The sequence below is a fragment of the Pleurodeles waltl genome, chromosome 1_2 (genome assembly GCF_031143425.1).
Source record: "Pleurodeles waltl isolate 20211129_DDA chromosome 1_2, aPleWal1.hap1.20221129, whole genome shotgun sequence".
Lineage (NCBI taxonomy): Eukaryota > Metazoa > Chordata > Amphibia > Caudata > Salamandridae > Pleurodeles > Pleurodeles waltl.
In genome coordinates, this window is record NC_090437.1 from 926,556,921 (window position 1) to 926,570,907 (window position 13,987).

The window sequence follows — 13,987 nt, forward strand, 5'->3', positions numbered from 1 at the left end:
TATTTTGTTTTACACGTGAAATGCTATTTTGTGGTTAGGTAGGCACTGGAATACCTTCAGTACTGGTTGCTATATTCACGGCACTGAGTGGAGTTGTTGCTTGCAGGCTACGGTGTGAGGAGGGACTGTGCACACCAGGTGGTGTAGGGTAGTTCCCACAGTTCAGAAGGAGCTCTGATGTGCAGAAAGCGCTGGCATATTTATATAGGTCTTTGAATATCTGTCTCAGTTATGCAGTCACACTGCGCATGGCAAAAATCTAAGTTGTCAGTCACCATATTTTCCTAGGTTACCCATTATTTTGACTTACGCAGCTGCCTGTAAATTCATCCTAACTGTTGTGGTAACTGGAAAATATGTACAGTACTTTAGCACTAGCACAAGCTATTCATTCCTTATTATGGGCAAATAACTGACCGCAAACTAAGATAGGTGACTGAAGTTGTAGGTGACAATCAAATCCTAATGAGAAGATGGTCAATTATTCTTCACCAATACCTGCAGTTTCTATTCACTTTGCTAGTAGAAGATGCATCTGAATATTGCAAATAATATCCTTTGGCAAAGCCAATAAGTCTGGCTTGCATTTTCAGTTATAAGATGGACCTATTGTCTATATGATACAAACGCCATTGTTAATATTGAATTCTCGTTTCAGCCGTGTGGCAGTGACAAACGTTTGGGAGCTGCTGGGTGTGTTAAATCTTATCAGCGGCTGGTGGCTGAATGCGGATGCTAGGGGTACCAAAATCTTATTCCTCTAATGGAAATCATCAAAGGAACGGTCCTTGAAAGGTCCTCTGGTGTCACTGGCAATCCATTTGTCTTGGTATAAAGTGAACACATGTGTTTTGATTTTTACATACAATGCATGAATTTAGTAAATAACTGAATGTGGCAAAACATGATTATTGAGTGTACATTTAAGTGTGTGATTGCTGCTCACAATGCAAAGAAATCACTTTCTAGGAGAATGAATTATGCACCCAATAGCAGATACCATGAGGTAGGAGACGGTCTCAATCACGTGCGCAACAGACCAATAGTCAGATACTGGCTCTTGTGCTTCAGTTGCTGAATGCTGAAATATGGCCACCTCCATGTGCAGAGTATGTGATTGGCAGTGCATTTATGCAAAGCTGGAGAGATGACACATAGTTACTATTGGTAAATGTCTGCTTCATCCATGCTGGCACACTGACATTGCTACTGCTGTTGGCTACGCCTCCTGCATCTATGCACGAGCACTGGTAGTCTGCTGGAGGCCTACAGTACATACAGGAGGCAGAAGAGGCACCGGGACCGTAGAAATCTGGAATGGTACACAAAGGTATGTAGTGGTTTTTAGTTCAAAGACTACTAGGCAGTACAGCTGTCTGGTTTGGTAAAGACATCTTTGGGACATTCAGAAATCTTTCCTGGTAATGTATTGTGCCCATTGCTTACCACTGGCTTGTGGTTTGTAACTTAGATTTTCCTGCTATTTGCTGTAAACAGTCCTTTAAATCGTGTTCTTATCTTGTCACGTTGATAAGAATTCAAAGACAGAGGTAAAATGAGAAGGTCTGTCTTTCAGTCAGCGTATTGTTTACTTTTCTTTCTCTAACTTCAAAGTGAGAGGATTTATGTAACAATCATGCTGGCTACTGAGCGTGTGTTTGAGGAAGGTTGTATGTTATTTTAATTTAAAAGTATGTAAATGAACTGTTCAGATATTTCAGAATACATCAGAGTTAGAAAAGCACAAATGAAACACACTTTTGGTCATTCTGAAATGTGGTAGAGACAAATATTTTAATAGGATCAAAACAAAGCAATACACTAGGTGATGACATTTCCATACGTTATCGTTTGTGCCCTGTATACTTTTATCAATAACACTGTATGTCTGCGCAAATCTAATGGTCAATGGTCATTTCAACTGAAGATGTGTTGTCTGTAATGGCAGTACTCTATCACACCAGGCATATTTCATTTTACTCCAATCTACTCTACACCACTGCAGTCCACATTAAGCCACTCCATGCCATGTCACTTCACCATGCGTCTCTGTACTCTATTCTGCGCCACTCCACTCTACACTACATCAATCTACACCTCTCTACTCTACACCACTCCTTTCTATGCCAATGCATTCTACCCCATACTACTCTGTGCACCACCGTACTCTACATCACTCTGCTCAATGTCACTCCTCTATGTGATTTTACTCTATGCCACTGTACTCTACCATGCACCCCTTCACACAACTCTGAAACAATCTACTCTATGCCACTGCACTCAAGTGCCACTCCATTCAGCGCCACTCCACTCCACTCCACTGTACACCATTACACTCTACGCCACTTCACTCTATTCTGTGTACCTCCACTCTACTCTGTGCCACTACACTCTACTCTGCATCGCTGCACTCTACACCAATGTAATCTACACCACTTTATTCAAAACCAATGCACTCTACGTCACTGCACTGTTCATCAATCTACTCTGCACCACTGCACTCTATGCAGCCATACTCTATTCTGCAACACTTTACGCCACTGCACTCTATGCCACTGTACGCTATACCTCTCTAATCTACTTCGCACCACTGTACTCTCTGCCACTGAACTCTATGCCACTCTACTCTGTCACTGCACTCTACGCCACTACAGTCTATGCCACTTCACTCTACACCACTGCACTCTGTTCTGCACCACTCTATTCTATATCAATGCACTCTAGGCCACTATACCACTACTCTTTGCATCACTCCACTCTACTCCACTGAACTCTATGTTGCTCTTCTCTGCACCACTGCATTCTATGCCACTGCAGTCCACTCTGCTCTACCCTACTCTATACCACACTACTGAACACTTTGTCAATGCACTGTACCCCACTACACTCTACACCCCTCTTCTCTGCGTCACTCCACTCTACGCCACTGCATTTTATGCCAATCCAATCAATCAATCAATCAGTTTATTTATAAAGCGCGCTACTCACCCGTTAGTGTCTCAAAGCGCTGGGGGGGGGGGGCAGGGAGCTACTGGTCGAAAAGCCATGTTTTGAGGCGTTTCCTGAATGTCAGGAGGTCCTGGGTCTGGCGTAACTGGAGCGGTAGTGAGTTCCAGGTCTTGGCGGCGAGGTGTGAGAAGGATCTTCCTCCGGCAGTGGAGCGTCGGATGCGGGGGATGGTGGCAAGGGCGAGGCTGGCGGAGCGGAGATGGAGTGCGGGGGTGTGGAAGGTGAGTCTGTCATTGAGGTATGCGGGTCCTGTTTTGTAGAGGGCTTTGTGAGCATGGGTCAGGAGCTTGAAGGTGATCCTCTTTGGTATGGATAGCCAGTGCAGGTCTTTGAGGTGGGGGGAGATGTGATTGCAGCGTGGTACATTGAGGATGAGGCGGGCGGCTGCATTCAGGATTCATTGTAGCTTTGATTGCAGTTTGTCTGATGTTCCAGCATAGAGGGTGTTACCGTAGTCCAATCTACTGCTGACCAGGGCGTGGGTGACAGTTTTTCTGGTCTCGAAGGGGATCCACTTGAAGATCTTACGGAGCATGCAGAGAATGTTGTAGCAGGAGGAGAAGATTGCGTTGACCCGCTGATCCATGCTGAGTAGGGTCCAAGATGAAACCTAGGTTGCGAGCGTGGGTGGAGGGCAAGGGCGCAGTGCCTAGAGTCTTGGGCCACCAGGAGTCATTCCATGCTGAAGGGTTGGGGCCGAAAATGAGGACCTCAGTTTTGTGGGTGTCAAGCTTGAGGTGGCTTGCTTCTATCCAGCTGGAGATGGCAAGAAGTCCGTTGTGGAGGTTGTTTTTTGCAGTAGTAGGGCCATTCGCGAGGGAGAGGATCAGCTGAGTGTCATCTGCGTATGATATTCTGTTGATGTGGTGTGTTCGTGCGATGTTGGCAAGGGGGGCCATGTAGACATTGAAGAGAGTAGGGCTGAGTGAGGAACCTTGGGGATGCCACAGATGATTCTGGAGGCTTCTGGAATGGTGGAAGGCAGACTCTCTGGGTTCTGCCGGTAAGAAATGATGAGATACAGTTGAGGGCTTTGTCGTGGATTCCGGTGTTGTAGAGACGTGTACGTAGGGTGCGATGGCACACCGTGTCGAAAGCAGCGGAGAGGTCCAGCAGGATGAGTGCTGCGGTTTCGCCTTTATCGAGCATGATCCTTATGTCGTCCGTGGCAGCGATGAGTGTGATCTCGGTGCTGTGATTTTTTCTGAATCCGGATTGGGAGGAGTCGAGAGCTTTGCTGTCTTCTAGGAAACAGGAGAGTTGGGCGTTGATGACTTTTTCGATGACCTTGGCCAGGAAAGGGAAGAGGGAGATCAGCCGATGGTTCTTCGGGTCATCCGGGTCGGCCTTGGGCTTCTTCAGTAGTGCGTTGACTTCTGCGTGTTTCCAGATTTCTGGGAAGGTAGCTGATTTGAAGGAGCTGTTGATGGTGTTGCAGAGGTGGGGAGCGATGATGCTGCTTGCCTTGTTGAAAATGTGGTGGGGGCAGGGGTCCGCTGGGGATCCGGAGTGGATGGAGGCCATGGTGTGTGCGATGTCATCTTTGTTGGCGAGGGTCCAGGTGTGAAGGAGGTTGGTGTTGCTCGGGGGGGCCTGTGTCAGGGCGTCCGGTTTGAGGGTGTCTGTGGTCAGATTGGGATTGAAACTGTTGTGGATTTCTTCTATCTTACGTCAGAAATGGGTGGCGAGGGAGTTGCAAAACTCTTGCGTAGGGGGGGGTTTGCTGGAGCAGGTCCTGAAGTTTGAGAAGTCTCAGACGATGCCAAAGAGTTCATTACTGTTGTGGGCATTGTTATCTATGCGTTTTTTTAAATGGGCCCTTTTAGCGGTGCGGATCAGCTGGTGATGCTTGCGGATGGACTCCTTGGGTGCGATGTGGTTGTGTTTGCTGGGATCCAGGCACAGGGCCTTCTCTCTTTTTCGGCATTCTCGTTTGGAGATTTGTAAATCAGGTGTGAACCAGTTGGGTTTGGTGCTGTGCCAGGTGTTTGAGGGTTTTTTGAGCGGTGCGAGGGTGTTGGAGCAGTCTGCTAACCAGCGGTGCAGGTTGGTAGCGTCTTTGTCAGGGTTCGTGGTTGTAGGCGGTGTGGTCTGGGCGAGGGTGGAGATCAGTTCTTCTGTTGAGATTTTGCTCCATTTGCGTGTCGGGGGGGTTGTGTGCGGTGGTGGTGAGTAGGTGGTTTTTGATAGGAGAAGTGGAAGCATCTGTGGTCTGTCCAGCCGAGCTCGGTAGTGTGGCTGAAGGAGACGTGACTGTTGGCAGCGAAGATGGGGTCGAGAGTGTGGCCTGCGGTGTGAGTGGGTGAGGTGACGAGTTGTTTGAATCCGAGGTTGGCGAGGTTGTCTAGTAGGTGGTTGGTGTTGATGTAGTTGTTGTTATCAAGATTGAAGTTCAGATTGCCGAGGAGGATGTAATCTGCTGAGGTGAGGGCCTGGGTGCTGACAATGTTGGCGATGGTGTCGCAGAATTGGGCTCGGGGGCCCGGAGGTCTGTAGATCAGTGTTCCTTTGAGGGTGGTGTTGGCGTTGACGTGGATGTTAAGTGAAGGTGTTCAGCGGAGTTTAGTGTGTCGTGGGTGCTGGTAGAGACTTTGATGGTGCTTTTGTGGACTCTGGCGATTCCCCCTCCTGGCTTATTGGTGCGGTCTCTCCTGGTGATCTTGTAGCCTTCAGGGATGGCAATGGCAATGTCCGGTTCAGAGGCCGAGTTTGTCCAGGTTTCGGTGAGGAAGGCGATGCCCGATGATAAGGAGGTCAGCAGGTCCCAAAGTTCGATAGTGTGATTGTGGATGGAGCGAGTGTTGAGTAGGATGCAGTTGAGGCAGTTGTTGGCGGGTCTGTAGTTGCTCTTTAGGGTGCAGGAGAAATGGCAGGCTTGGAAGGTGAAGGGTCCTTTGGTGGTCCTGGGAGAGGACTGGAAACAGGTGGCGGTGCGTCCTGGGTTTAGGGCGTGGAGGTCTCTGGCGGAGTAACGGTATCTGGTGGTGTGGGGGGGGGGCGAGGACCAGGGGGACTGGCACTGGGCACGGTCCAGGCGCGGACGGGCGTAAACGGGCTTGCCTCTGGCGCACCTCTGGCGCGCCCGCTGCACAATCGCGCACCGACCGCCATTAAGAAGGGAGGAGGGAGGGAGGAGCAGCTGGGAGGCGGAAGGGGAACAGTGAATTGGGGCATGTGGGGGGCGGCGACCGCAGGGAGGCAGCGGCGGGAAGCGGGAAGTCTGAGGATCGGCTCGGAGAGCCGCTAGAGGAGCGCACAAGAAGGCACAATAAAGCGAATACAATAAACAAAGGCACAAATAAGGCACAAGTAAGGCACAAAGGCAAAAATAAGGCACACATACGGCACAATAAAAACAAAGGAAAAAGCCACAATAATCCAGTAAACAAAGCGCAAGTCTAGGGACGCTTACCTGCAGCCCACTAGACACCAGGGATGAGGCGCAGGCAGGTGCCTGCGGGTGGAGGAGGGCCTCGAACACGCGGACAGCAGCGTGGGCGAGGGACAGGGAACACGGGCACAGCTAGGTGGTGCTGGGAGCGTGGGGGAGCGAGCTCCTGACCAAAAGTAGGTCAGAGGTCACTCACCCGTGTCGCGCAGCGACCGCCATTAAGAAGGGAGGAGGGAGGGAGGAGCAGCTGGAAGGTGGGAGGGGAACAGCGAATGGGGATGCGTGGGGGGTGGGGCCGCAGGGAGGCAGCGACGGGAAGTCTGAGGATCGGTTCGGAGAGACGCTAGAGGAGCGCACAAGAAGGCACAATAAAGCGAATACAATAAACAAAGGCACAAATAAGGCAAAAGTAAGACACAAAGGCAAAAATAAGGCACAAATACGGCACAATAAAAACGAAGGAAAAAGTAACAATAATCCTGTAAACAAAGCGCAAGTCTAAGGACGCTTACCTGCAGCCCACTAGACACCAGGGATGAGGCGTAGGCGGGTGCCTGCAGGTGGAGGAGGGCCTCGAACACTCGAACAGCAGCGTGGGCGGGGGACAGGGAACACGGGCACAGCTAGGTGGTGCTGCAAGCGTGGGGGAGCGAGCTCCTGACCAAAAGTAACCTCTATAATACCACCACTGCACTCTACTCTGAAACAATCTACTCTATGCCACTGCACTCTAGGCCACTCTATTTCACACTGCTCCATTCCACTCTATGCCACTGCAGTGTTCCCTGTGCCACTCTGCTCCACTCTACGCCACTGCACTCAACGCCAATGCACTCTACACCACTTTACTCAAAACCAATCACTGTATGTCACTGCATTCTATGCCAGTCTACTTTGCACCACTGCACTGCATGCCACTGTACTTTACACTGCAACACTCTCTGCTACGCCACTCTACTCAGCACCATTGCACTCTCCTTCACTTTGCTCTGCACCAGTCTACACCACTGCACTCTACCCCATCTCTATGCCACTCTACTCTGCACTCTACAACACTCTACTCTGCAACACTGCAGTGTCTGCCACTGAAATCTGCATCACTCTATTCTGCATCACTCTATTCTGTGCCACAGCACTCTATCCTACTGTACTCTACTTTGCACCACATTCTACTTTATGCCACTCTCCTGCACTCTATTCCAATGCACTGTTCGCCACTACATTCTATACCATGACACTCTACGCCACTATAATTTACTGTGCACCACTGCACACTATGTCACTCCACTCTACAGCACTTCAGTCTTGGCCACTCCACTCTGTGCCACTCTACTCTGCAACACTGTACTTTATGCCACTACAGTCTATACCAGTACACTCAATGCCACTCCTTTATACCACTGCACTCTACCCTGCACCACTCCATTCAACCCTGCACCACTGCACTCTATGCCACTTCACTCTACTTTATGCCACTGCACTCTATGCCACTCTACTCCACCCTGCTCCACTCCACTCTCTGCTACTGCCCTCTACTCAACTCCACTCTACCCTACACCCTGCACTTTATGCCACTACTCTGTGCCACTGCACTCTACTGTGCACCACTCCACTCTACCCCACTTCACTCAACTGTGAAGCAATCTACTCTACACCATGGCACTCTATGCCAATGCACTCTATGCCACTGTACTCCACTCTGTGCCTCTGCACTCTATGCCTCTGCACTGTATGCCACTGCATTTTATGATGTACCACTCTACTCTATTCTGCACCAGTATACTCTACACCAATGTGCTCTATTCCACTCTGCTATAAACCATGGCACTCTATGCCATTGCACTCAACACCACTTTACTCAAAACCAAAGCACTCTATGACAACTACTCTGCACCACAGCACTCTACACCACTATAATGTACTCTGCAACACTCTATGCCACTGCAGCCTAGGCTACTGCATGTTACGCCACTGTACACTATTGCACTCTGCATCGCTGCACTCTATGCCTCTCTATTCTATTTTGCACCACTGTACTATATGCCACTGCTCTCTGCACCACTCTACTCTGCGCCACTGCACTCTACAACACTGCACACTATGACACTTTAGTCTGCAAAACTGCACTCTCTGCCACTAAATGGTATGCAACTGCACACTATTCCACTCCACACCATAGCACCACAGTGAACAGCAGCCATGCTAGTGTACAACAGGGATAAAATATACTGGCAAGGCCGATGGCTCATGCATAGGCGAGACCTATTGGCTTTGCGAATGCTTGATATGAAGTCTAGCTCTAAATTGAAAGCAGCAGAGTGCTAAACAGGGGTAAAAGCCTATATAGTACAATTCTGTATTGTTCACAATAAGACAGCATATATGTGAATTCCTCTCATGTGGGTAGCAATGTTCTTTGAAGAGATGTGTCTTCAGTTTCTTTCTGAATCGCTAAATCATTGGGCAGTTCTTTAAAAAATATTCTCAGTTTTCAGACACATTGCAGTATGTTCAGGATTATGATAACAGCAACTCAGTGTATTAGATGGTTAGCAAATATAATTCAGGCAAGGTATGCCTGCAGTAGGCCCACATGTCTGTGGGGCCAGGATCTGCGCTGAAAAAAAGACCTATGTGTTTCTGTGTCTGCCGAGCAGTTGGGAAGGTCCCTTAGCCAGTGTGCATATCTGGGGATACCATCTCATTTTCAGTGCATAGCAATTCTTTGTTTTTCCAAAAGTAGTGCCAACGCAACATATTTTCAATAAGTCTTAGCAACTTCTTCAATGTTTCTGAATAATGCTAATAGAGGGTCAATATGTAAATTTGAACTTGTCATAATCAGTAGTTCCTTATAAATCTTTTGCCAAAAGGAGTACATTTGTTGGCTGGACCATGTCATGTGCAGATAGTTTGATTTGGGGCACCACATCTCCAGCAGTTCGATTCTGCTTTGAGCCAATTCCAGACCATTGAGACAGGAGTGTAATATGCACGATGTGTGTATTTCAGATGTATAGGTCTAAATTTTCCACACTAAGAAACACTTTTTGTCTGTCGTCAGCAGCAAAGCCATTGGGCATGACAAAGCTCATGCGCCCATCCAACCCTCATACTCAGCTCTTTAACATGTAGGGTGTTGATAGCACAATTATGCATGAATGTGATGAGTTTAGAAGAGTTGGGTTTTGTGGTCATCATTGATAGTAATTGCTATTCAGGAGGTTCTTCGGGCAACAAAGATGTAGCTCCTTAAAGGAATTGCAGAGACGCTGATATGTAAGTATATGGATGCGGGTGGTAGGAGCACCATCCAGATAGTCTGCAATAGTTCTAAATCATTTTCTAATAAAAAAAGACTCCCTAGGTTTCTTAAATCTTTGACCTACAGTTGCCAGATTACGCCAGTCTTATCGTCATGTTTAACTGTGGATTTTGGATTAATGGGAAATGTGGTGGATAGAACTCCCTGGTTCAGGTTAGTGTGGCTAGCTGTGTGTATTTCAGTGTGAGGAGGAGATGGTTTTAATAAAAGAGCATTGCATAACAGAGTAGGAGTGGCCAAGTGCCTCGTTAGGGAGCAGAGAATGTCTAGTATCATGGAGCAAGTGATGTGCAACCTGAGAATGAGCCACTAAATAATAGATATCAAAATTGGGAGCAGCAATGTTGCCCAAGTTAGAAGGCAGCTCCTTTTAAGGTTTTGCCTGCATGTGGTCGCTTGCATGCTCTGCTTGCAAAATCTTTTGTCGATAGAAAAAAACTTAAAAGGGGTTTAGAACCCACCCCTTACTTAACTGAATTTACCATTGGCTTAGTTCAACGTCGCTCTTATTTACATGCTTCTGGTTGGCCGGCACGTCATCTGCTTTCACTTCCTGTTCTCTTCTTTGCTAGCCATGCTGTTGTGTTTCCTTAGGATCAAGTACTCCTTCCAATCCCTTGCCCTTTGCTCCTGCCCAGTGTCCTTCCTCTGGCTACAATGCTGAAGGTATTTCTTTTTTTCATTCTTAGCAACAAATCACAATTTAATTGTGTGAGCCCTAGTCTTTAGCCTGCCTGATCTGCCTTGTGCTTGTTTTTTTTGTTTTTTGTTACTATCAGCATGCACTTGTTTTTCTGAGTGCATGTCTCAGTAGTCCCTCTCCTTCTCCCCCACTGACCGTTATTTTTCTTTCAACCCCCTTCTCCTGCTGAAAAGCTGTGAGTGCCGCTGCATATTTATTTCATTCTTAGCAATAAATCACAATTCAATTGCGTGATCCCTAAGTTTTAGCCTGCCTGATCTGCCTTTCGCTTGTTTTTTTTTATTTTTTTAATATTCAACATGCACTCATTTTGTGGAGTGCATGTCTCAGTAGTCCCTCTCCTCCCCCCCTGCTCGTCGTGGTTTGTTTTTCAACCCCATTCTACTGCTGAAAAGCGATGAGTGCCGCTGCACATTTATTTCATTCACAGCAATAAATCACAATTTAATTGCGTGATCCCCAGTCTTTAGCCTGCCAGATCGGCACAGTGCTCGTTTCTTTTCTTAACTATTCGACATGTACTCGTTCTGTAGAGTGCATGTCTCAGTAGTCCCTCTCCTTCACCCCTCACTCACCGTTGTTTGTTTTTTTAACCTTCTTCTCCTGCTGAAAAGCAATGAGTGCCGCTGCACATTTATGGGTGTTAAGTCCCTGTGGACAGAAGTTTAGCTTCAGCTGGGGCACCTGCTATGTTTATATTTGTAATTGCTTCCTGTTGAGGTTTAATTTCTGTGAAACATGTAAAAATATTGACCAAGGGAATGGATTTTGTATAGGCAGAACCTATTAACTTTGTCAATGCTTGTTACTTCACACAGTCCAGGGCTTCTTGGCTCCCCAAGCCAGCCTGATCATGAGTGAACTAAGCTGCTCAAAGGCTCTCTTTAGTTTGCAGAATTGGGATATTCTGAAAGAGATAAAGCAGCTTGGGAAGTATTCAAATTTTTATAAGGGCAACTCTACCAGCTACAGTCAGTGGTAATTCAAGCCAATCATCCATCAGTTTGATGATGTTTATCATACATTTCGAAATTCTCTTGATTAATAATAGTAAGATCCCAAAAACATGTAATACCCAAATATCTAGTAGATTCCATTGCATTGGAACATTAGCCAAATCGGCGCTGTATGCCTGGTCCTGGGCATCAGGGCCAATTTTTTCCAGTTGATTGTAAGACTTGCCCATTCATCAAATTCAATAATTTTGTTTATAATTGGATATAGTGTTTTGGGTGGGGCACTTCTGATGTTAACTGCAATATTGTTCTGTAACGTGTGTAAATCAATGGAAAAGGCACGTCTTCTAGTCTTTTCTTCCTGCATTTTTTTTATTTCATTCTTGGGACACCCTTTCTCCTGTTGTGGTGTTGGCCTCCTGAGGTAGCTAGCGTGTCTTTTGTGAGTGCTGAGCTCTCTATGGTGGTTGATATGACGGGAATTTTGACAGACCAAAGACCAGTCGCGGCTCGAGGGAGGGAGAGGGGATGGGGTGGCAAGGCACGAGGGTGGGGGGGAGCATTAAAAAAAAAAAAAAAATTGAAAAAAAAGTACCTGTTTCGTAGTGCCGTGCCTCCTCTGAACTGCTCCTCATCTGCAGGGACAGGCTCAGGCTCCCAGCCTGTCCTGCGTCCAATCCTACCATTGTTTTCATGCTGTCAGCAGCATGAAAGCAGTAGTAGGATTGGATGGAGCGCCCTGGCTGGGTGCTCTGAGGCAGAATGGGAGCCTCTGCTTGCTCTGTCCGATCTGGCACTGCGGTGCCGGGTTGGACAGAACCTACTGCGCGTGTATGTTTGGCCGGCTCGAGACGGCCGGCCAAACATACATGCGTACTCAGGGGGAATGCTGTGGCCTCCCCCTCCGTCGCTGTCACGCCAGTGGCCCCGCCCGTTTTGCAGTAAAAACGTAATAAACATAGTTTATTACGTTTTTACTGTAAAAGTTTTACAGCTGCTGCTGCTGGCGGGAGGGTGACACTCCTCCGCCATAGCGGAAGAGCTGCCCCTGCCAATGACTACTTTGAAAAGGAACCCTTTAACACAATTCTTTTATCCTTTACTGATAATTAGTGCCTGAATTTCTAAAAATTCACCTTCTGCCATCCAGTTTCCCGTTGGAGTACTCAATAAGCTACTGTATTGCAATATTGTGACAACACTGAAATGCAAATGGCCAGGTCTCATAGTGGAATCACAGTTCCTTTATAGCTATCAAAGGTCACCGTGCAAATGACGATCATGGGAACCTACTTTCACTTCATAATTTCAAAATGCATACTGCATTTCTGTTATGGCGACATCACCTCTTCAAATGTTGCACCGACGATGTGCAGGCTGATTGGAAAGCACAGTGGAAGGAAGGTAAATTAAATCCAAAAACAAGAATAATGTCACATAACTCTGCACTTTTGTAAAAAAAAGGCCCATCATTGCTGCGAAAAATGCCACCTGAACTAAAATAAAACATAGAGATTCAAACTGAATAGCACCAAGAAGAAGACGGAAAGCTGTTGAAAACATGTGGCATGACTATAAGGCCCGGGTGTGACCAGAAGAAACTTGCAGAAATAAAACACACATACCGAAGAGCCACCATGCCTCCAAGAGGTAGTGCCGAAACTGAAGCGATACAACGTGCTGGAGAGTGTAGTGTCCCTTGCGAGTTTTGGGCAGGACCACTGAAATTATGCGGCTGGGTAGAACCAAATTATGCAGCAAGGTTCACTAAATTAGGCAGCAAAAAAGGGAAATTAAGCAAAGTAATCCGGCACATTTTCCGCACGCTGGATTATATGGCAATTTTTGCAAAATCCATGCAGAACGGAGTGTACAATCTCATAACTTCAGTGGCCCCGGTTTCGCATAACATCATGTAGAATCTAGCCACCCATGGAAATTCTAATAAGACATTTGCACTTAAAAGTGATTATACTTTGTAATCGTGGCTTCTCTGCCTTACTTACAGGTCTCAATCAAGGCTGGCTTCAGTGCTGGTGGCATCTCTCTTTGTAGCAGGAACATTAATCATAAGAGTTATCTTGACATTTTTTTTGGTGCGTGGAAGATGGATATACAAGGAACGCTGCAGCAGGTTTTTTTGTAACTCATAAATTATTGCTAAAAACGGCGCCCCCCGAGGTCAGCAGCCCCCTCCTCAGGTCAGCGCCCAATGCAGCTGCACCAGTAGCACTGCCCAAAAGCCCGTCCTGGTCTCAATCATTCCCATGGCAAGTTTCCAGTAGTACTCTTGACAATCCAAGTGAAAATCAGGTCAATATTTTTAGTCAAAAGATATGTTAAAAATGCAGTTTTCACGATAACGACATGCCACTGAGAGATAGCTAAAACAAAAGAGAGTGATTTGTTTTTTAAGGCCCTGACGAATCATGCTGTAAAAAGAAGGTCATAGTGCCAGTATCGATAAGACACAAGTTTAAAAGCTTGAGACCTGTCCACCGAATCACAGTGGAGATTATGGCATAGGGAACATCTACTCTACACCTTCCCATCTAGATAGAAAGGATAAAAAGAAAGATAGAAAGAGAACTCCGTTTCTCGCG

The 13,987-nt window shown here is 47.0% G+C and overlaps 1 protein-coding gene across 1 annotated transcript in view; it reads left to right on the forward strand.

Annotated features, from left to right (window-relative positions):
* FGL1 (fibrinogen like 1) overlaps positions 1 to 13,987 on the forward strand; it is a 251,440-nt gene that overhangs the window by 1,346 nt on the left and 236,107 nt on the right. The window lies entirely within an intron of this gene.